The following is a 22181-nucleotide window of genomic DNA, read 5'->3' as shown; positions in this document are numbered from 1 at the left end:
GGATCCTCTCTCTCTCCCTCTATTTCTTCCCTCCCCCTATTCTCTCTCTCTCCCTCTATTTCTGCCCTCCCCCTATTCTCTCTCTTTCTCTAAATAAATAAATAAACAAGCAAACAAACAAACTTTAAAAAAAAGGGTACCGTCATCACCTGCGTATCCACTCTCAATGGTGCCACGGCAGTCAGCCACCCCTTCCCCTCTGTGCTCCCAACACCAGTCTCCTGACCAATGTACTCAGCAACCAGGCCTGGAAGTCAGTACAATTGCCCAACTAGTACTTACCAGGCCCTAGCTCTGTGCCCAGCACCATGCAAGCTACAAAGGGACATGGATAAAAAGTCCTAAACATATTTCCTAACCACAAAGAGCTCACAAACTTGTTGGGAAGAAGGTAGAGCCATTAGAGGTTACAACGGTAAAAACATCCTACGTGACATGGTAAAAATAATGATCATAGCAATGATGGTGATGATGATGGTGACTGGGCAGGATCTCAAATTTAACTTCTTGATTTCATCTGTCTTCTCTTCCAAGTTTCTAGACATTAAATGGCCAGAGGAAAATTAACTTTTAATCCTATCTGGTTTAAATTTCAGTCTGATCCAATAATTTTGGTAATCCTCTAAGGTAATACTCTGCTGCATGCTGTCCATTTTCCAAAAAGGTAAAGTCTTAGAAAAGAGTTGTCCTCTCCATCCAGCTGGTTTTGTGTAGCTCTGAGCAAATTTTGGTCCATCTATGACCTTTGATAATATTATCATCTCTCCAAAAATTAGATTTATTTCTACCTAGCTGCAATTCCCATAAAGAAAGAAAACACCACGTAATGTGTTTATAGCAGATGTGTAGAGCAGGTAATATTATTTTTAAGCCAGTAAACTGAGACCAGAAGAGTTCAGCAATACTTTAGAATAATTGTTATGAGCTGAATCATGCCCCCTGCCAAATTCATATGTCAAAGTCCTAATTCTCAGTACCTCAGAATGTGACTATATTTCAAGATAGAGTCTTTAAAGAGGTAATTAAATTAAAATAAGGTCATTTAGGTGAGCCCTAATCCAATACCACTGTGTCCTTATAAAAAAAGAAAATTTAGATTCTGACAGGCATAGCAGGAAGACCATGTGAATACAGAGAGAGAAAATGGCCATCTACAAGCCAAGGAAAGAAACATTGGAAAAAACTGACCCTGGCAACACCTTGATCTCAGATGTCTGGTCTCCAAAACTGTGTTTAAGCTACTCAGTCTGTAGTCCTGCAGCCCTAGCAAATTAATACAGTAGGCAACCTCTAAAAACATCTCTGAATGGTACGTTCAAATGGTACAACAAAAACACAAGGGTTTTGTCTGTTTTTCTAACTAGTATTAGCTGTTTTGTATACTTCAGCAGTGTCTGGCACAATAGATGTTCAATAATATTTGTTGAATTCATGAATGAACATAATCTTTTTAGTTAATTTACACTATAACTTTAATGCATTTTACCAACCCAAATAGAAAATCAAACTGAAAAAGTAATTTCCTCATTAAAGGGTAAAAATTTATACCAAATAATCCAATTAAAAATAGGCAGAGGGAGGCACCTGGGTGGCTCAGTGGATTAAGCGTCTGACTTCAGCTCAGGTCATGATCTCCCAGGTGTATGGGTTTGAGCTCCACGTCAGGCTCTGTGCTGACAACTCAGACCCTGGAGCCTGCTTCGGATTCTGTGCCTCCCTCTCTCTCTGCCCCTCCCCCACCTACGCTCTGTCTCTCAAAAATAAATAAACATTAAAAATTTAAAAAAAAAGGCAGAGAAATTACATAGCCACTTTTCCGAAGAAGATACAGATGGCCAACAGACACTTGAAAAGATGCTCAATATCACTTATCATCAGGGAAATTCAAATCAATGAGATACCACCTCACACCTGTCGGAATTGTTAGAATCAAAAAGATAAGACATAACAAGGTGTTGGTGAGGATGTGGAGAAAAAGAGCCTTTGTGTACTGTTGGTAGGAATGTAAATGTGTACAACTACTATGGAAAACAGTATGGATGTCTCTCAAAAAATTACAAATAAAAATACCATATGATCCAATCATTCCACTACTGGGTATTTACCCAAAGAAAATAAAAATACTAATTCAAAAAGATATATACATCCCTATGTTTATTGCAGCATTATTTATAATAGCCAAGATATGGAAATGACCCAAGGGTCCTTTGATAGGTGGATGAATTAAGAACAGGTGGTGTATATATACACAATGGAATATTACTCAATCATAAAAAAGACTGAGATCTTCCCATCTGTGACAACATGGATGGACCTAGAGGGTATTATGCTCAGTGAAATAAGTCACACAGAAAAAGACAAAAACCATATGACTTCACTTGCATGTGGAAACTAGAAAACAACAAATGAATAAGCAAACAAACAAAAAGCAGAAACAGACCCATAAATACTGAGAACAAGCTGCTGGTTACCAGAAGAGATGGGCAAAATGGGTGAAGGGGAGTAGGGGAGGGGAGAGGGCTCCAATTACACAATAAATAAGTCACAGGAATAAAAAGTACAGCATAGAGAATATAGTCAATGATATTGTAATAGCATAGCATTTTGACAGGTAGTAGGTACACTTGAGGTGAGCACAGCATAACATATAAACTTGTTGAATCACTGTGTTATATACCTGAGACTAATGTAACGTTGTATGTCAACTATACTTCAATAAATAAATAATTCTACATTTACATGCTAGGTAATTTCTAATGATTGTTTAAAAAAAATTTTTTAAAGTCAAAATAACCATAAGCCACAAAAGTTGTCATTTCTACAAACGTTCCTAAGTTATACCCTTGCGATAAAAGACTCAAATTATGGAGAGGTGACAGTTTAAAATATATTATTTGAATTTTCATGTATGTTTCTGTAGCCAGAGTCCTCCTAAGATTCAATGTGTTATTTTTTTTTTTAATTTTTAAATGTTTATTTATTTTTGAGAAAGAGAGAGAGAGTGTACAAGTGGAGGAGGGGCAGACAGAGAGGGGAATAGAAGATCCGAAGCAGGCTCTACAGTGACAGCAATGAGCCCAAAGCGGGGCTCAAACTCACAAACCATGAGATCATGAACTGAGCCCAAGTAGACACTCAACCAACTGAGCTACCCAGGCGCCCCCCATGCCTTACTTTTTTATATCATCACCTCACTGATCTCTTCCAAATCTTGCTGAAATCGTTAGAAATACAATTAACTCCATTTTATAAATGGAGAATGTACTAGTAAGTCAAAGACTATTCTTCAGTATTTGAGAGCAAGCCCATAGGGAAGGCAGTTCAACCAGATGAAGTGTCAACCAGTCAAAAATGCACTTGGGAGAGACAGGGGGAAAGGAGGGGGAGGAAAGGAACAGAGGTGAAGCACAGTATTTGTGGGCCCCTCATGAATTTGATGATAATTGGAGTTCAGCAATTTAGAACCTTTTCACATTCTATCCAAAAGGGTTTGTTCCTGAAATATCTGCAGGATCTAATTAGAAGGCCTTGACTTCTATGTAAACAGCCCATTCATTCATTCATTCATTCATTCATTCTTTATTCAGTAACTACTTGTTGAGCATGTACTATGTGCAGGACACTCTTGCAGGCCCTAGCAATGCCATTGGGAACAAAAGAGACAAAAATTTCCTTGCCCTCACAGAGTTTATATGCCAGTGGTGGAGATAGAAAAATAAAAATAATAAATAAATAAAAATACAACATATTAGGTGGTATTAGGTGCTAAGGAGACAAAATAAAACAGGGATGAAAGATATAAAATGTGAGGAATGGGTTAAAATATTAAGTTAGTCAAAAAAGTTCTCAAGATGAGATAAGAGGCCAACTATATGAGAAAACAGTGAAACACATTCTTACCTTCTCAAACAGTATCCTGAGCTCTGGATTCCAACAGCCTGGCTTCCATTTACAGCTCTACTCTTTAGTTATTGTGTGAATTTGAACAGATTTCCCAAGTTTTCTGTGTCTTAAATTCTTTATAAAATGAGGATAATTACACTAAACTTGTAGTTGTAAGAAATTAATCAAAAAAAAAAAAAAGTCAGGTGCTTGAAACAGTGCCTGACCTAGATGACTTCAATAAACAATAGGTTTTGTAAATGCTTTATTATTATTTCTAGGATTTAATTTCAACATTGTAAAAATTAAGCTAAAGCCAGACCACCTCACTGGACTGTTGTGAATTTCAGATGAGATAAGACATATAAAGAGTTCTTGGAGACTGGATCACAGTAAGTGCTAAATATATGCTTCCTGCTCTTGTCACTGTACTAAGCAGGTAAAATTTTTTATTTTCTTAACTGCAACAGCATTCTTCCTGGATGATCAGTCTTTGGGAATAGAAAGTGAAATCCTAAGGGCATGGATATAGGTCTAAAATAATCTAAGGAAAAAAAAAAAGGAAAGGAAAGCAAGTTAAGCTGTTCTGCACTTGAAACAAGATGGTGGGAGATTTAAAGAAAAGGGGAAGCAGATGAGAAAAATGGCGGGAAGAAGGAGGAAGGACCCAAAGAGATATTGTGAGGCAAGGAGTTTTACAGAGTGAAAGAACTGGATGTGCTCCCTGAGGATGAGCTGGTAAAGAAACATTTTACAGAGAAGGATGCCTGAAATTCAATTAGAAATTATTTTGTTGTAACATGAACCTTCCTTCTGTTTGCCCATGCCACCAAAATCTTTAGTAAAGACAGTTACGCTAACAAGTGCTTTGTATGAATAAGTCTCTTGTGCAGACTGGGAAGGGTTTGGTGAGCCAGAAGTGAGCAGAAAATATAAACCCCATAGGAGTCTGGAGAAATCTGAGAGGATTTGGGGCTTCTGTAAGGAATAGATAGACCCTTTAGACAATCCTACCTAGATCTCTGACATCTGGACAACAATATTAATAATAATAATAACCACAGCGTTAGAAGGTAGGGGTGGGTTACGTGTTTTGGTGATGAGAATAGATATTATGGAGATCTTACACACTGGGGGAGGCTGGTTAAATAGTCTCTGTAAGTCTTTCGTCTGATGCTGGAGCTTGAAGACCACAGGGCAAGAAGAGAAGAGAAGACATAAAATACAGGTGAGTGAGTACAAACTGGAACCCACAAGGACAGGAACAAACGGGAAACTATATCAGTTATAACACCCTCTCACCTTGATAATGTGAGTATCTGGCCTTGAAGAAGCCAGGGCCCTTTATCACAGAACTAAACACACATGTGGCCCAAGAGTGAGAGAACTTAATTGAAGATCCCAGGCTGGTGGCTGCTGTCCCGTGCCAGGGAATTATCCCAACGGATAGCAACTATGTGTGCCAGTGCAAGCTCCAAAAGCTCCTGCCCCAACTTCCCAAACTGAAACACAAAATGGTTGCTGTTTCACTTTCAACCTCCAAACCCCTTGTGAATGGGTCCCTTGTGGCTTCCCCAACCAGATGCATTCACTGAAGGGATTTCTAGGAAAGGTAATTCAACCTAGCCAAGTTGACATATGACAAGGCCATCACACTAATAATTTTCATTACCATGTGAGCTAGATATTTCATCCCCAACTGCAATTGAAAAAAATGAGGTTTGGATGAGGGTAGGTAACTTGCCTGGAGTTACAGAGCTAGTAAATGAGAGAGCCAAAATTCCAAATACCTCTACTCTGCCTAATTAGACATATTAAGTAACAACAGTCCACGTGGGAATAGTGATTTAATAGATATCCCAAGAGGAAACCTCCAGTATTGTTAATTTTTTGTAATAACCACTTATAAACATAAAACACTTTGTAGTTTTCAATATTATTTCTTACAAACTTTTCTTTTGAATCCTAAGAACAACACTGTGGAAAAGGTAGGAGAATTTATTATCGGTATTATACAGATGAGGAAATTAATTCTTATTTATACTTTCCTAAAATCACACACCAGTAGCACAGCCAACTCTAGAAGCCAAGTCTCCTGACAGCCCACTATTCCAGAGCCCCATTCAAATCAAAGTAGCTGGCCAGAGTTAACAAATCAGCCAGAAAGGAAAGAAAAAGAAAGATAATAAAAGACCATAAATAATAAATCTGGTGGCAATTCTGTTAAAACTTTTTTTAAGTTTATTTATTTATTTTGAGAGAGAGAGAGAGAGAGAGAGAGAGCATGAATCAGGGAAGGGAAGGGAGAGGGGTAGAGAGAGAACCCCAAGCAGGCTCCACACTCTCAGCACGGAGACCAAGGTGGGCTCGAACTCACAAACCTTGAGATCATGACCTGACTGGAAATCAAATGTCAGACACTTAACCGACTGAGCCACCAGGTGCCCCAAGACCATAAATAACAAATCTGGTGGAAATTCTGTTTAAAAAAGTTTTAACTCGGTGCCACAGACCTGCTTCTAGCCTACCAAATAAATTTTCTTAGCTCATCCTTATTCTCATCCCTTTCCCAGTAATAGAACCAAAACAATTCCCCATTACTTGACACGGTGTACTAGGTTCTGGGTCTTTCTAGGTTCTGAGGATGGGTGGTAGGCACTGAGTCAATCCATTTTATGGAGAAACAATGGTGTTATCTGTGAAAGGAGTCAAGTCCCATCTTCATTTTACAGAAAAACTGGGGTTCTCTCTTGTCCAGAGAAATTGAAGTCTTTTGAATGTTGTAGCTAGATTTTACTCATTCCTTCAACAAATGTTTGTGGAATTTCTATCATGGGTAAGCAGAATGTAAGGCAGTCTATGCACACAACATGAATCAAACATAGATTCCACCCTCAAGGAACTTACAGGAATTAAATGGGTGAGGCTTGAACATGAATCTATATATCATGAGATGCTGTAAGAGAAATTATAGATTGAGTGCTGTGGGAGTTCAGTTAGAGATAATCACTTGTGGTTAGGGATAATAAAGGAAGGTTTGGCAGAGCTAGAACTTGAAGACAGTGTCTAAAAAAGCAGCTTTGAAAACATGGAGCCATTTAGATTGACTGCAGCATCCGGCATCTGAGGTGGAGAAGGGGGAAATACAGTTAGAAGGGTAGGTCAAGAGTAGTTGGAAATAAAGTTAGAAGGATAAATTGGAGCCAGATTTGGTGGGCCTTGAAAGTTTTGATAAGGTTTTTGATAAAGTTTTGATAAATTTTGAAATTTAAATTTCACGTGTGGACAAATGAAGTTCTCAAAGAATTTTGAGGCAACTTGAGACACCTGGGTTAACTACGGTTTGTAAAATTTGAAGAAAAGCAAGTGTCCACAAATGTACATTTAACCATTTCCCATCCTAAGTATCATGGAATAAATTAAGATTTATTAATTCTTATTAATCAGAGATAATTTATTAATTCTGGCAATTATACTTTCTGACTAGTCCCTCATCCTCAATGATGAATGCCTGTGTTTGGATAGAGAAAGACAAGAAAATGTTCCACTGGTAACTAGATCCAACGTTCAGCTAAATTTGCTCAAGCCACAGCATAACACTATTTTGTTGTCTTCAATTACTGTTTTCTATAAGCTGATGGCCCTTGATTGGAAGAGAAATCCCCAGCCCATCTGAAGTAGTAGTACAGGGAAAATAAAAACAGGCAAATGAGGACCTAATTTTCTGATGGAGAGAATCTATTACAAGGATGGTTGCCTCTGGAAGTATCTCAACAGGAGTCACATTCAAGTCTGTTCATTTCAATGACTAGGAAAATGAATAAACTTAGGCTAGACAGCTCATGAAATTATCCATCCCTGCATCATTCAGCATTCATATGATAATGTCCTAAGCAACAGTGACTGTATAATACTCATATGAAACTTTATCCTCATGAGAGAAAAGAAATCAAGTCATTATACCAGCATTGTTTCCTAATAAAGATTTCATAGCCTAAAATTATGAAAGAATAAAGGAATTTTTTAATTTTTCCTTTATGCATTTCTATGTGTATAAATACATAAGTATATAACGTATATTATTTTAATATTATATGATTTAATTTTACTATATTATTTTTAATTAAAATAACTCAACTTTCTTCACGAAAAGCAAAATTAACCCACTCCCAATATGTTCCAAAGACCAATAGGCAAATATCCAATTATCCCAATTATTCATTTTTCTAGAAAAAAATAGAGATTATAATAGAAACAACCCCCATATGACTAAATGGGACTAGACAGCTCATGAAATTTCTATCTCTGCATCATCCAGCAGTCTATGTTATGGTGACCATATAATACTCCCATGAAACTTTATAAACAGGTCATGATGATAGCCAGCATTTATTTAATTACACATTTTCACACATTTAGCTGTTAATTTTGACTAAAACTACTTTATAAATACCAATGCCTTCTCTAATGGGCTTGACAAGGCAGAACCAGAACTCCAAATACTGGTAGACTGGAGGATTCCCCAGGAGAGGAGGAAAGTTATAGAAATGGAGGTGAGAACTTTGGAGCAGCCAGACCTACAACCAGGGAGTGAGGGTTTCTGTTCTCCCTTCGCTGCACCACCGTTACTCCCCACAAACTAACCCACCCCCAATTCACCTTGTGCATTTTTATTTATTCATTAGTATGATTCTCCTAATATGGATACTATTCTCCATTGATGAATCCTTATCATGCAGGTAAAACATACAGGGGTTCAGAGAACAATCCAATGAAAACACAAGTCTTCCTCTAGCTGAAGTGTTGAGAATACATTCCTTCGAAGTTAAAATTAAACAGCCTCATCTGACTTTTTTTTTCATGGCTGCAAACACTAGGTCTGTCTCAAGCCTTCCCTGGCTGCCAGTCCACAGAGGCCTCCAAGGGACAAGTAACAAGCAGAATGAAAATGGAACAAATGATCCACAGCTCCAGTGCTTTGTTTCCAGGAGCAACTGATGTCCACTTCCAGAATCTCTGAGGCTGGAAATAATGGGAACTAGTAAAGGGAACTAAGTGGCCTGGGTTGGGGTGGGGTGGGGGTGGGAGGGTCGGGCGGGGAATCTGTGGACCTGAATGGCTTATCATTACATTTCCCTACTCGGTCAACATACTGCCTCTTCATAGTTCACCATATTTTGCCTAACCTCATCCACATTTAAGTCTATGGAAAAACAGGAGGGCCTTTCAGGGGGAAATTCATTCATGTTTGGATTCAGGCGGACTTAGGAATCTTTAATAGCACTGTCATTATCCTGCAGGGCACACCACAGAGCAGCCAGCAAGCTCTCCCTCAATGGGCACAAAATTTCCTCTGGAATTTACAGAGCAGAAATCTTAAACACACATCGCCCTAAGAACCAGATTACATAATGTCTCCATCACCCTCCTGACAGCTACAATTATGAGTCAATCCCTGGTTTAAATATGAAACCGGAAGCTCCGTGTTTCCCCTCTGACTATGTGGCAGGCTAAGTCGAGCTCTCTGGGCCTGTCAGTTTGGAGATCTGAGCTGCTCCCACAGTCACTAATTTAGCCTGAGACCAAATGACGGGGTAATTAAAAGCAGCACTGCAGAGACCTGCTCCAGGACCAGATGTTCTCCTTGTTCAACCATTGCCCACATAAGGAACAGAAATAGCACCCCCCCCCTTTAATTTTTCCTTTTCTTATCCTCCCCAGCTAATTTCCGGCTTCTGATTTTCCAATCCCACAAAATAAAATAAAAATAAAAGCCCCATTACTAAAAGATGACATGTTATTGAACACATGCCTTTAAGTTGTAATGCGCCCTTGCAGTCTCCTCTTTGTACTTGGTGAAGCCTTCCAACTCAGAAGACTTTAAGTTGCCCTAGCAACCTCACATGACTAACAGCTCTATAGAGCCCCACCTAGCTGCAAGGACTCAAATTTGAGTCAACAGGAGCCACCCCAGCACGTAGAAGCCCAGAGACTAAGTAAATAGCATTGCTTTTTGGTTTTTTAGGAGCCAAAGACTGGCTGAATGAGGCGTCCCCTCCCCTTTTATTGCCCAGAAGACTGGACAAATAAAAGTCTCCACCCGCACTTCTAGAGAGCCCTGGCTAAGAAGGCTATGGGTCATCTGGTAAATAAAGGAAAGGTCTCCTTTCATTTTCCTGGCTCCTGGACAAATCACAAGACAGGAAAAATGAGAAGTTGAACTAATAATTTAAATCTTCTCAAAATGAAAAAGCAGTATGTAATATAGCTAATCTGATCTTATTGACTTAGATGAACTAGCTTTCATATGCCCTTTGGGATCCAGGATCTGGTCACTATGTAAACTGCAGGATTCCCTAGCATTAAAACACCAGAGACCTTGAGGATTACCTTGGACATCAAGAGAATAGAGATGGCAATTGTAATTCCACAGTTTGTGACTACAGGCAAGCCACTTTTACATCTCTTTTGTAATTTCTAAACCTACAATAGGGAATGATGGTGTCTGCTATCTTTACTTCAGGTGCTTGTCTCTGCAAATTTCACCCTCACCAACAATTTGTAGGCATGTGCAATTCTATCTTTCTAAAATGAAAAGTATTACCAAATCCTGAGTATATCCAAATAAATAGGTATAGTCCTTTAAAAAATTAACAAATCTAAATGTTAAAAAATGTGATTGTTCACATGGGATTTTTTATTTTATCCGTATAATCACACACGAACCTTTCATTCCGGCCTTCAGTGATCCCTTTTGGATCATCAATTATTTGCTGGAGTCAAGTAGATTGATCCAAGCCACTGCCTATTAATGACCGATATGAAATGAGGATAAATCTGCTCTAAAAAAAAAATCTGATCAGAAGGAAACAGAAGGAAACTCAATAATTCAGAGAAAACTCAGCAGTTCTGCAAAGTGAAGAGCACTGCTACTGAGCTCTTGTACAACTTTTGTTCTATCCTAGATTCATTTCCCATGTAGGATTTGATGTGGGTTGTGTCCACCTGGCTTAGCACACAGGAATGCAACAATTTGAAAAGAGTCTCAATTGTCAGGGTTGAAATTCACATCAAGACAATACACCCAGAAGGATAGCCAACCAGAGCCACACGACAAGAAACAAAGTTGTGGGCAACTGTGTGCTGGGGATACTGTACCCTGACACAAACAAGAAATCACTGGGATCCCATCTTTATTTTTTTTTTGTAATGTTTATTTATTTTTGGCAGAGAGAGAGAGAGAGAGAGACAGAGCATGAGTGGGGGAGGGGCAGAGAGAGAGGGAGACACAGAAGCTGAAGCAGGCTCCAGGCTCTGAGCTGTCAGCCCAGAGCCCGACACGGGGCTCGAACTCCAGACTGCGAGATCGTGACCTGAGCTGAAGTCGGAGGCTCAACCGACTGAGCCACCCAGGCACCCCAGGGATCCCATCTTTAAATTGGACATTCCATTTGCTTATGTCAGTGTCACTTAAGTAGTATTTCCTGTAAACACCTGGAGGTATTTCTGAACATCTGAAGGATGTTCTCTACCCTCTCATATTTATGAGCTTTCCGATTGAGATGCAAAAGTGTACTGTTGTTGGGTTTTTTTCATGGGAAAAAAAAATCATGTATGCAAGGCCTCAGAGGCAAACACTCAAGTTAGAGGTCTAAATAAGATCTAAAATAACAAGAACCTTGGAGACATGTTTAGATCAACATATAAGAAACAACGATGCCCATAACGCATAGCCATTACTCTTACTGTTCCACTTCCATGGGATGTTTAAAGAATGAAGGATGGACTCCTTGCAAATATGAAACATGATTCACGTTTGCCAGTATTAAACATCCACTCCTTGGGAAAGAATGACTCCTTCACCTAAGTGCCCCATTCTGCCTTGGGTCATTTCAGGAAACGTTTGCAGCATGTTTGTGCTCTCAAAAAATGCTTTCCTGCTCTTCAAACTTCTACTTAACTTCTACCTAACCAAGTATCCCCAATACCCACCTAGCTCTCCCTATTTCCTGTTTAGATTTATACGTGACAGAAAACAGCCAGCAAGTTAGTATTCTTTACATTCCTGGATTTATTCACTCATTCAACATATTTGTTACTGACATGATGATTAGGGACCGCTGTGGGCTAGGGGAACACTGGAATAAAAAAGATAGGATCTTGCTCTCAAGGAGGCATAATCTAGTGGAGAAGGACAGACATCAGACTATTAGCCACGACAATAAGTGGTCCAAAGTCAACAAAACAGGAACCCAGAGGATCTTTTTATACAGATATTTACCTGAGTTCCAAGCCCATACATCTATCACATGTGGCGGTAGATAAGGTGCCCGCCTCCAATGAGAAGGAATTACACAAGCACCCTTAACTTTATGATATCGGCTCTCTGGCCTTTTTAATATTAATTTTAACAGATGAAAAATATTAAGTTCAGAGAGGCTATTGAGTTCTGTGGGGCCACACAATTGCCTCAATGGAAGAAGTAGGGAAATCTTGGAGAAGAATCTGAATATCGAAATAGCTGTCACATCCTAGTCCTTCAACATTTGCAGGCTACATCATTTTACAGATCAGACTGTGACTATTTCTGGACCTGCTACATGGCCCACTCCATCTCTGAGAAAATGGAAAATGGGGAGCAGTGACCTCAAAAACAAACGCAATTTCTTGCCTGCCTAAACCTTCACAGCAGGGCAGGTGGTGCGAGGCTTACCAAGGAGCCTTTCAAAGCAGGAACTCCGGCCTGCAGGTCAGCCTGGATCGCGTCCAAATTAGGTTCCACCCACGGTGAAAACCAATCTGTTTATGGGTATGCTTTTATGATGTTACAGAACGTCTGCGAAAGAGAGAGAGAGAGCTCGAGTTCCCGCCTGCTCCCTAAGTAACCCGCCCCACAAAGGTGCACACACATGCTCGGAGACAGAAAAAAGCTTGACGGTCCTTCCCTCCTCCCAGGCCTGCAATGAAATGCGCTTTAATTGCATCAAAGGGCTCTTCTCAATGGGGTTTCAGAGGCGCGAGAGCAGCGTTCCCGGCGAGGGTTCCTTTCCGGCTTGCCAGCATTCCTCTGCACTGCTAGGGGATGGGGATGGGGCTCCTTCGGGAGGGCCGGAGGCTCATTTCCATTCCTCTCGCATACAGCCTCCGTTGTGCGGGCCGGGCCCGCCGAGGGCAGCCGCGGCTGCCGGCGAACAAAGCCCCATTCATCCCCGGGGCGGCTTCCTCCCGGCTGCTCGCGGCCGCAGATGGGCTGGCCCCCGCACGCCATCCTGCAGACCCGGGCGCGCGGCCCGGACGGGAGCGCACAGGGCCCGATTCAGGAGGCCGGCTCTGGCCAGGGCGACCCGGGCGTCTTTTTCAGCGGGCTCCACAATGGGGATCGGCTGAAACCCGCTTTCATCGCTGGGCGGGGGATCTGCGGACACTGAATCTTTTCAGCAAGGAAATCCTCAGTTTGCTCACAGCTCCTTAAGAACGAAGATGTCAGTTTCCACGGCCCTCCCCGGCTCCCCCACCCCTGCCTCTCGGGATGGTACGATCCGGAGTTGCCCAAGCTGTGAGAGGACTTTGTTTCCCCTCCCGGGCCTCTGAAATCCCGACGAAAGGGTCACTTCCTGACTTTTGTGTCTCTTCAATCCAGTGCCTTGAAAGTTCTTACCCCCCTTGTTGTGACTAAGTACATCATTGCAAGCCTGTCCGTAACTTTTTTTCAGAACTTAAACATCCCTCTAGGTTTAAGTTTGGCACTGTGGCCTCGCAACAAAGACCACTGTTTTTCCTCCCCCACCGCACTCCTGGGAAAAAGAAAGAGAAGAAAACGCACTTGTTCACCACCCCTGTTCGCAGCCTGCAAGCTCATTTCCTCTGCCCCACGCGTTAGACCAACAGCAGATTAATGTTACTGGGAGCTCCAGCGTCAAATAAAAGGGTTGTAGCCCCACTTTTCCCTAACTCCCAAGCAGCTGGGGGGTGGGGGTGGGGAGCTGAGCTCCGTTCTTAGTTCACCATCTAAAGCAGAAACAGGCTTCAGATCCACTTTCCGCGAGTGTGGATTAAACTGGGATGGCAGAATCAAAGAACGCCATATATAAGAAGACTCATCAACCCTAATCCATTCGTTTTACAGATAAACAGCAGATAAGATCTGAGAGGGGAAATGACTCACCCACCCTTAGAAAAAAGCTGGTTCATCTTAGTAAAAATTGCCCTCAGACACACATTCCAAAATAACCTTAAAAATAAATTTTCAACAAGAAAATCTCCAAGAAAAAGTTACTGTTCAAAAAAACGTTTATTTATGTCTTCGTCGTTGTTGTTGTTGTTCTGTATCAGAAAAAGCCTCCCCTTGAGTTGGTTGGGGAAAGGTGAGAACCCAGGTTTGAAATGAGCATTAGAGGAGATTCTTCAAGTGTTTTCGCAAAGAATGCTCCCTGTGTTTCTTTTGCCTCCTTCGTTTTGAACATTGCTGACCTCTCTCCTCAAAGTAAAGTATTGCATCCTTGATGTGGTTAAAAAACACAACAAAATAAAAACTGGTTACTCACCACTTTAAGACTCCTTTCCTCTTGCTGGGAAAACTTTCAGAATTTTAAAATGAGATAGGGTTACTTTGGCAATGGTTATTTGAAAATGTACAAATGAATCAGTATACACACAGAGAAGGGGGGGCGGTGAGTGCTTACCACATACAAGGCACTATTCTAAGCATTTGACATGCATTACCTCATTTAATGCTGACATCAACCTATGAGGTTTACTATTATTTTTTCTTCATCAGGATAAGTGTACTCTTGAGGTTGGCCATGAATCTATTCCCATTTTACAGAAAAATCAAGGCAGAGAGACTGACTGCATCAAGGTCACGCCAATGTGAAGTGGCGAAGCCAAACAGTCTCATTCCTGGGCTTGATCTCTTTCACACTAGGCTTTACTGAAACTTTATGCACAAACACATGGGAAAGCATCCTAGACACAGAAGTCTGGAGTTGGGAGCCAGGGAGGCTCCAGCCAGAGGTAGGTTTTTGTGCTTCTGAAAGAGGCCACGCTGACCTGCCTGAAGGCTAGATAGAGGAAGGAGAATCTTCATCCTGCCTTGCCTGGAAAGCTAGAAAGCCCCCTGAGGACTCATTAATTTAACACTAAAACTCCCCTTTTAGAATGCAAAACAGTGTGCGTTAATAGTCCATACCCATTCTGAGCTGCCTTGTGATTTTATTTTTTAAGCCATGCTCTGTAAAGTATAATGGTGTCTCCATTTGCTTTATCAAAGAAAACTTGGGTTCAAGTTCAGACCTGCCACTTCCAATAGACGAGACTTTGGAAAATTTCTTCAGGCACTATGAATCTGTTTCCTCATCCATAAACTGGAAAAAATAAGAATGTGGCTACCTCATTGGGTTGTTGTGAGGATTAAATGGGATTTTCTTTGTAAATGTTCATTATAGTATTTATCTTACAGTAAGCATTTGTATCCATCCAAGTAGACTAGAGTATGCTGCTGTGGTCTAAAAAGAAAAAAATCTTAATTGTAACAATATAGATTTATTTCTCACTCCCTCCATATGTTCATGCCAAGATAGCAGGAAGTCTATGTCTCTTACCTGGTGCTGCATTTATCATCTCAAATCTTGCGTGGCGTCATGGCATAGGGGACAAGAGAGCATTGGAGGGTAATTATACTGGTAATGAAATGCTCAGCCTGGAAGTAACAGACATCACTTTCCCTTATAACTCATTAGCCAGAACTAATACACTCCTTCCCGTCTTGCAACCCAACTACAGTGAGGCAGGGAAGTGCAGTTCTACCTTGTGCCCAGAATGGCGGGGAGGGGTGAAAATGCATGGTAATCATCAATGGTTGCCACCACACTCAATAAACAACTGCTATCCTTCTTCCTTAGGATAGCGAATGACAGTTCTTTTTTGTGACTTCCAAATGTATGGTTAACCCATGAGACTTTAGAGCAGGTTGAATCCAGAAGTCTCTGTGATCTCAGGAGTCATGTTTTTTTTGTTGTTGTTGTTTTGTTTTAATGTTTATTTATTTTTGAAAGAGAGAGAGAGAGAGAGAGAGAGAGCGAGCCAAGGAGGGGAGGGGCAGAGAGGGAGGGAGACACAGAATCTGAAGCAGGCTCCAGGCTCTGAGCTGTCAGCACAGAGCCCGACGCGGGGCTCAAACTCACGGACCACGAGATCATGACCTGAGCCCAAGTCGGCCGCTTAACCGACTGAGCCACCCAGGCACCCCAGAAGTCATGTTTTGATAAGACTCCATAACGGTTGCTGGCTATACCAGACGGCAAAGGTGTTGTCAGTCTTCTTAGGAACTCGAACTTCCCGTTATGAGGCAAAAACCAGGGGCACCTGGGTGGCTCAGTCGGCTAAGCATCTGACTCTTGGTTTCAGCTCAGGTCATGATCCTATGGTTCATGAGTTCAAGCCCCACACCGGGTTCGCTGCTGTCTGCACAGAGCCTGCTTTGGATCCTCTGTCCCTACCCCCCTCTTCTTTCCCTTCCTTCCTTCCTCCCTCACGCGGTCTCTCAAAAATAAGTAAATATCACAGGAAAAAAAAAAAGTACCCAGTATGGGGAAAGAAACCATTTTTTTTTCCTTTAATCTTTCAGAATTTTAGAATATGTTTATATTGCTTTATAATAATCTAAAAAAAAAACAAAAAAAAACATTAACTAGAGCAAAGGGCACATCTGATGAGAATCCTTGTCAGAAAAGCTGTGTAGCAGCTGCTTGTTCATAAGTTCCTGGGCCATTGCTGCACTTGAAATAGCCCCAAGCTGCCTGGATGTGGAGACCACATTTGGGTACCTCAGGGCTTTCTTGTTGCTGCTTCCTCCCCCTCAGACAGGGACCCACCGGGGTGGCTAGGCAAACAATGCAACAGTGCATCACCAGCACCCCTGACTGGGAGGCCTCCTGAAGGCCCAAGACCTCCGAGAGAGGGGGCTGAACTTGCAGGGGGTGGTTCAGAGCAAGAAACCATTTAAAAGAAACAGGAAATGAGTCCCTCAAACCCAAACCATGTGGAAAGACAGGCCACATCATTTAAACAAACCAACAATAATACAAGTCTTTATAAATGCCCTGTTACTCCCAAATTCCTGAAAACCATTTGCAGGCCAATAAAAAAAAAAAAAAAACTATTTCTTTAACAAACATTTCTTGCCTACCTATGTGGCCCAGCCCCTGCTATCATTTTAAGGTCTCAAATTAAATATCATCCCGGGCCTGTCCACCACCACTCCTCCCCCACCCCCACTCCCACCCCCACATACATTCTACGAAAAGGGGTAGACCTGCAAAAAACTCACCAAATCTGGCAACGGGATAAATTTAATGAAAGAGGCAGCACATGTCTCTATGTTAATTAAGATAAGGGGCAACTGAAAGGGCCCACTAGATCTGGCAATTGCAGAAAAAATTCCCAAGCTAGGGGCAGGGGACAGTCACAAGAAGGCGAGGAAGTAAGACTGTAGATAGAGACTGTTGTAACAACTTCTCTCTCCAGGAGCTTAGCCGACAGGAAAAGAGAAAAGACAGGAGGATAACAGCTTAAGTTGGAATTCAGGATCAAGGGAGGATAGTTTCCGGGGTGGGAGAGCCCTGAATATGTTTATACTTTGAGAGGAAGAATTCAGCGTAGAGGAGGAAGTTGAAGATACAAGATAGATGGGGCAGGTGGGAGGGCCTGGCATTTCACGCATATGTAACTAGTGCTATCTCTTCCTCTTGAAATTTTTAGCGTATCAACAAATTGCCCAACACTCCTCCCTGTATCAAGAGCTCTATTTTCCAGCTTTTCCCCTTGCTTGGTTTTAGTAGAACATTAGATCTAATACCCTATCTTGAGTAAATCTGGTGCTTTTTACATAACCATTATCTTTTAGGATTTATAGATTTTGTCTTTGAAAGGCTATTTAATCAAATTAATTAACTTCATAGTTATCTGATACTTTCCTTTGCCTTTGCCTAAAAATCTCCTCAAGATCATTACCTCAACGTGAGCTCAAAGTTGCAGGTGCCAAGAAACAAAGAAGCACTGTAAATCACTGCATTCCGAGAAAACTGATTATCCATAAGTAAGAAGAAGAAAAGGAAAAGTTGTCCTAGGGAATGTTATGTCTTTCTCTTCTTGAAGTGTTTAGTTTGGGGGTCATATTTCCTTTTCATGCATTTTAAATTATTTATTCTTTCAAAATCCATTGGTTTATCATAGATACGCATCCAGTGACCAAACATGTGTAAAATTAAAAAGATGAATGTATTTCTTGATAGAAACAATGCTTTTTCTATTAATTAGTTACTTGATTTTCTTTCTTTAGTTAATGCTAAACCAATGCTAATTTCCTAAAAAAAAACAGATAATGGAGTGGAAAAGACAATAATGAAATGAAATAAACCTTGGCAAGGAGTTTTTCAGTCTTTTCAAATATAAAACTTTCTACCACGTTCTAGTGGTCAAAGGAAATTATAGGATACAAGGTCTAGTCAACTTGAATAATAAATCTTATTTTATCTATTCTCCATGTTTTAGAGATAATGTTACAGTCTAAAAACAAACACGTCCTGTTGCTATGTGCAGCAGACTACCCTTTAGTGCAAGATATTTATTATTTCACTTTTGCTCAAAACAAGCAACCAATAAGGGGCCATGGAGTCTTGTGTGAAAGCAGAGAAGCAGAAAACACCAATGCATTTTTTACTCATACCATAATTGTGTTTCTTAAAGAAAAATAGAAAATATTTTCCTTTTAATTGCATTATTGCTTTAAACCCATCTCTTGTTAGATTGATCTTCAGTGAACAGTCTCTAAAAAATTTTAGCCAGATTTTCCCTAACCAGCTTGCTCATCCCTCATTTAGCAAGAAATTGTCTATAACCAAATGTGTGGTACCAGTGAGGGATGAGAAAAGGACAGTATGTTACAGAAACCCTTCAAGGGGTTGTTTTGCAAAGCAAGAGAGCTCCCGTTAGGTGACTAACCATCCCATTATTTACTTATTTTGTAGATTTCCTTCTTCTATATTATGTTTTCTTAAAATAGAACATTCCTAGATAGAAGAAGCCTTTAACTCTGCCATGTCTGAAAACATTAAAACCAAAATGCAACTTATCAATACAGTATAAGGGATTTGGCCAAATTTAATCAAATTAGTCATAAGAAAAAAAATGGATATATTTCTAGATATTTCCCTGTTAAATTTCAGATGTTTATAAAAGTCTGTTTCTTTATTTTTTTAAAAAATAACTTAATACTCAAGTTTTGCAAGAGTTTGTTTACTTCTTGGGTTGTTAAGGCCTTTCAGTATATTTTCATAGCAAATATATTGTTATTATTTAGGGATTGAAAAGAGTTTTAGGAGACCAATATCTAAAGCAAACTTAAGAAAAGAAAAAAAGTTCCTCATATATCAGTTCTTGTCACCTTGTCTCAAATGCAGTGAGGGCATCTAGGCAGGTTATGACACAGGGATTCCATTGAGAGGTAAATACATAATGATGAGTATGCTGTTAAATATTGTTATGTGTCACTTCCAAAGAGATGTATATCTCATGAAACTGAAAGCATAATGCTTTCAGGAGGCTTCTAAGAAACATTTACTGAACATTTATTTTGTGCAAGGCAGTGCTAGATGCCATGCAGGATTCAAAGACAAAGACACATACTGTGTTTTCTAACTTCTCTTACACCAGAGCCTGGATGAAAAATAAAAATAAAATAGGCAAAAGAATGAAAAAATATATATAAATATAAAACACTTTCAGAAAAGGGAAAAAAAAAAGAGAGAGGAACTATAGGGACAAATCTAATTTGTCAAGGGCTTTGCAAACAACAAAAGCATTACTCTTAAATTTTCAAGAGATAAACACCAAAACTTGACAAGATTGAATGGTTGTTCTTACTGATCAATCCAGGAATACTATAACCCAGAAGAAGTAATGGTGAGTATAGCTGCCCAAAGTAGTGACATTTCTAGACCCTGACACTTCATAAACATAAGAATAGTAACTCAATCTCATCTAGTTCTGTTTAATCTCAAAATTCTACTCTAGGCTATTTTGAGAAACCAAAAGGTAGCTGTAACTCGGTAGTTTTGTAAACTCACACAAGGGAGAAACCATTCCTAAGGTCTGCTTTGCACCACTGGATTGATGGGAGCTCTCTAGAGTAGGGCTATACTGTTACCTGAATGTCAAGTTGCCATGATTTTGGGACTTGGATTCCTGAATTAAGCTGTAATAAACATGGAGCTTAGGAACCCCAATTATAGTAGTTTTTAGCGAAATACAGATAAGGTGCAGTATTTTTTTAAATTTTTTTGTGTGTTTATTTATTTTTCAGAGAGTGAGAGACACGGCAAGAGCAGGGGAGGGGCAGAGAGATAGGGAGACACAGAATCCGAAGCAGCCTCCAGGCTCCAAGCTGTCAGCACAGAGCCTGACATGGGGCTCGAACCCACAAATGGTGAGATCATGACTTGAGCCAAAGTCGGAAGCTTAACTGAGCCACCCAGGCACCCCAAGGTGCAGTTTTTAAACCTCTAATAAGTAAATTGTTAATGCACCTGTCCAAGACATTGAAGCCCTTTCTGATTAAAAAAAAAAGCCACCATATTTCAAAAAAGGTATTTAACTCTCTGAAAGTGCCCAGCTCACCTTTTCCATTAAGGACAAATGAACATTATAAAGTCAGCAGGATTGATGGTAAGGACTATTCATGTTGGATGAACAGAACAGAAAGGAGGTATCAGTTATTTTACCATCTAGAAGTAACATGTGATCTAGAACAGGGGTTGGCACACTACAGTCCACATATCAAATCTAGTCTCCCACTTTGTAAGTAAAGTTTTATTAGAACCCTGCCATTATTGGAATCCAGCCATGCTCATTCATTTACGTATTATCTATGGCTGCTTTAGCGCTGTGATGGCAGAATTGAGTGCTGCCACAGAGACCATATGGCTCACAAAGCCTGAATATTTACTACTGGGCCCTTTACAGAAAACATTGGCTGACCCTTGTCTGAAGGAGTGTGGAAAACCATATCTATTTGAAATACTACATAAGCAATTACATAATCTTTTAAACCTGTGGCTCAAAGGTTATCTGTAACTTTAGCCAAGAAAAAGAAGAGCAATGGAGGACTTAGTCAAATAAACTTTTCAATTGTCTGCTCATGTCAGCTATAATAAAAATTGGTAAATGTCTTTCTAATATTCTTCAAATATTCTTCCAAATCACTCCTTAAGAAGCATGGTTGGCCTTCCCATACCACTTTAGATTTGGACAAGTCTGATCTCCTACTATGTATACATATTTTGGTCAAAGTGGTTTCTTCCCCCAATTTAGTGTTCAGTTCTGTTTTCGACATTTATTCTTCTGGGTGAGGTTCTTCCCTCTGAACCTTAGATAATATCTCAGCCCACTTAGCTATGAATTCTATCCTTGGATTCCCTTCAGTGTATTTGGGTTGGGTTTTTTCCTAGTGTGTCTCTGGAAATGTGTTGTTCTATATTTATTCTGCACATGACTGGTTCAGTGTGCTTCATTTTACTTCCTTCCTTAATAAACTATTTTGTTAACAGTGTTTATTTTTTCCTCCCATCCTTTATCCTGTTGCAGTTATTTTTAAGGTGCTACTGATTCCTACACCCAAACTGCAAGGTAGGGCGTGTCAGATCTCCTTCTCACAAGGGTTGTCAAAAGGTCACATGAATCTCTTCTTCTTTTCTTTTTTTTTCACTTTTTAAAAAAAGTTTATTTATTTATTTAGAGAGGGAGAGGAGGAGGAGGGGTAGAGAAAGAGGAAGAGAGAGAATCCCAAGCAGGCGCTATGCTGTCAGTGCAGAGCCTGACACAGGGCTCGAACCCACAAAACTTGATATCGTGACCTAAGCTGAAATCAAGTGTTGAGTTACTTAACTGACAAAGCCACCCAGTGCCCCAATCTTTGCTGCTTTTAAGATATTTTCCCTGAAAATTTGCCTTCTCATAAAAGGTCCTTCCTAACTGGATTGAACTAGGATTTTACTGAACATCTAATTAGGTTACTTTTCTTACGTTTTTGGAAACATTTATAGGTATGTGTTGTCACACCAATAAAAATCCAAAGGATGAGAAAAAGCAGCAAACCCACTTTACATGAAATCACCTATGTTAAGCGTTATCATGTGCTATTATATGCAAAATCAAAATGAAGCATCTCTTCTTTAAGACGGAAAATAAGGGCTAGACTATACCCTTTTTAAAAAAAAATGCTTATTTTTGAGGGTGAGAAGGGC

Source organism: Panthera pardus, unplaced genomic scaffold (assembly GCF_024362965.1).
Source record: "Panthera pardus isolate Hobbes unplaced genomic scaffold, ASM2436296v1 HiC_scaffold_24, whole genome shotgun sequence".
NCBI lineage: Eukaryota > Metazoa > Chordata > Mammalia > Carnivora > Felidae > Panthera > Panthera pardus.
This window is presented reverse-complemented; position numbering follows the sequence as displayed.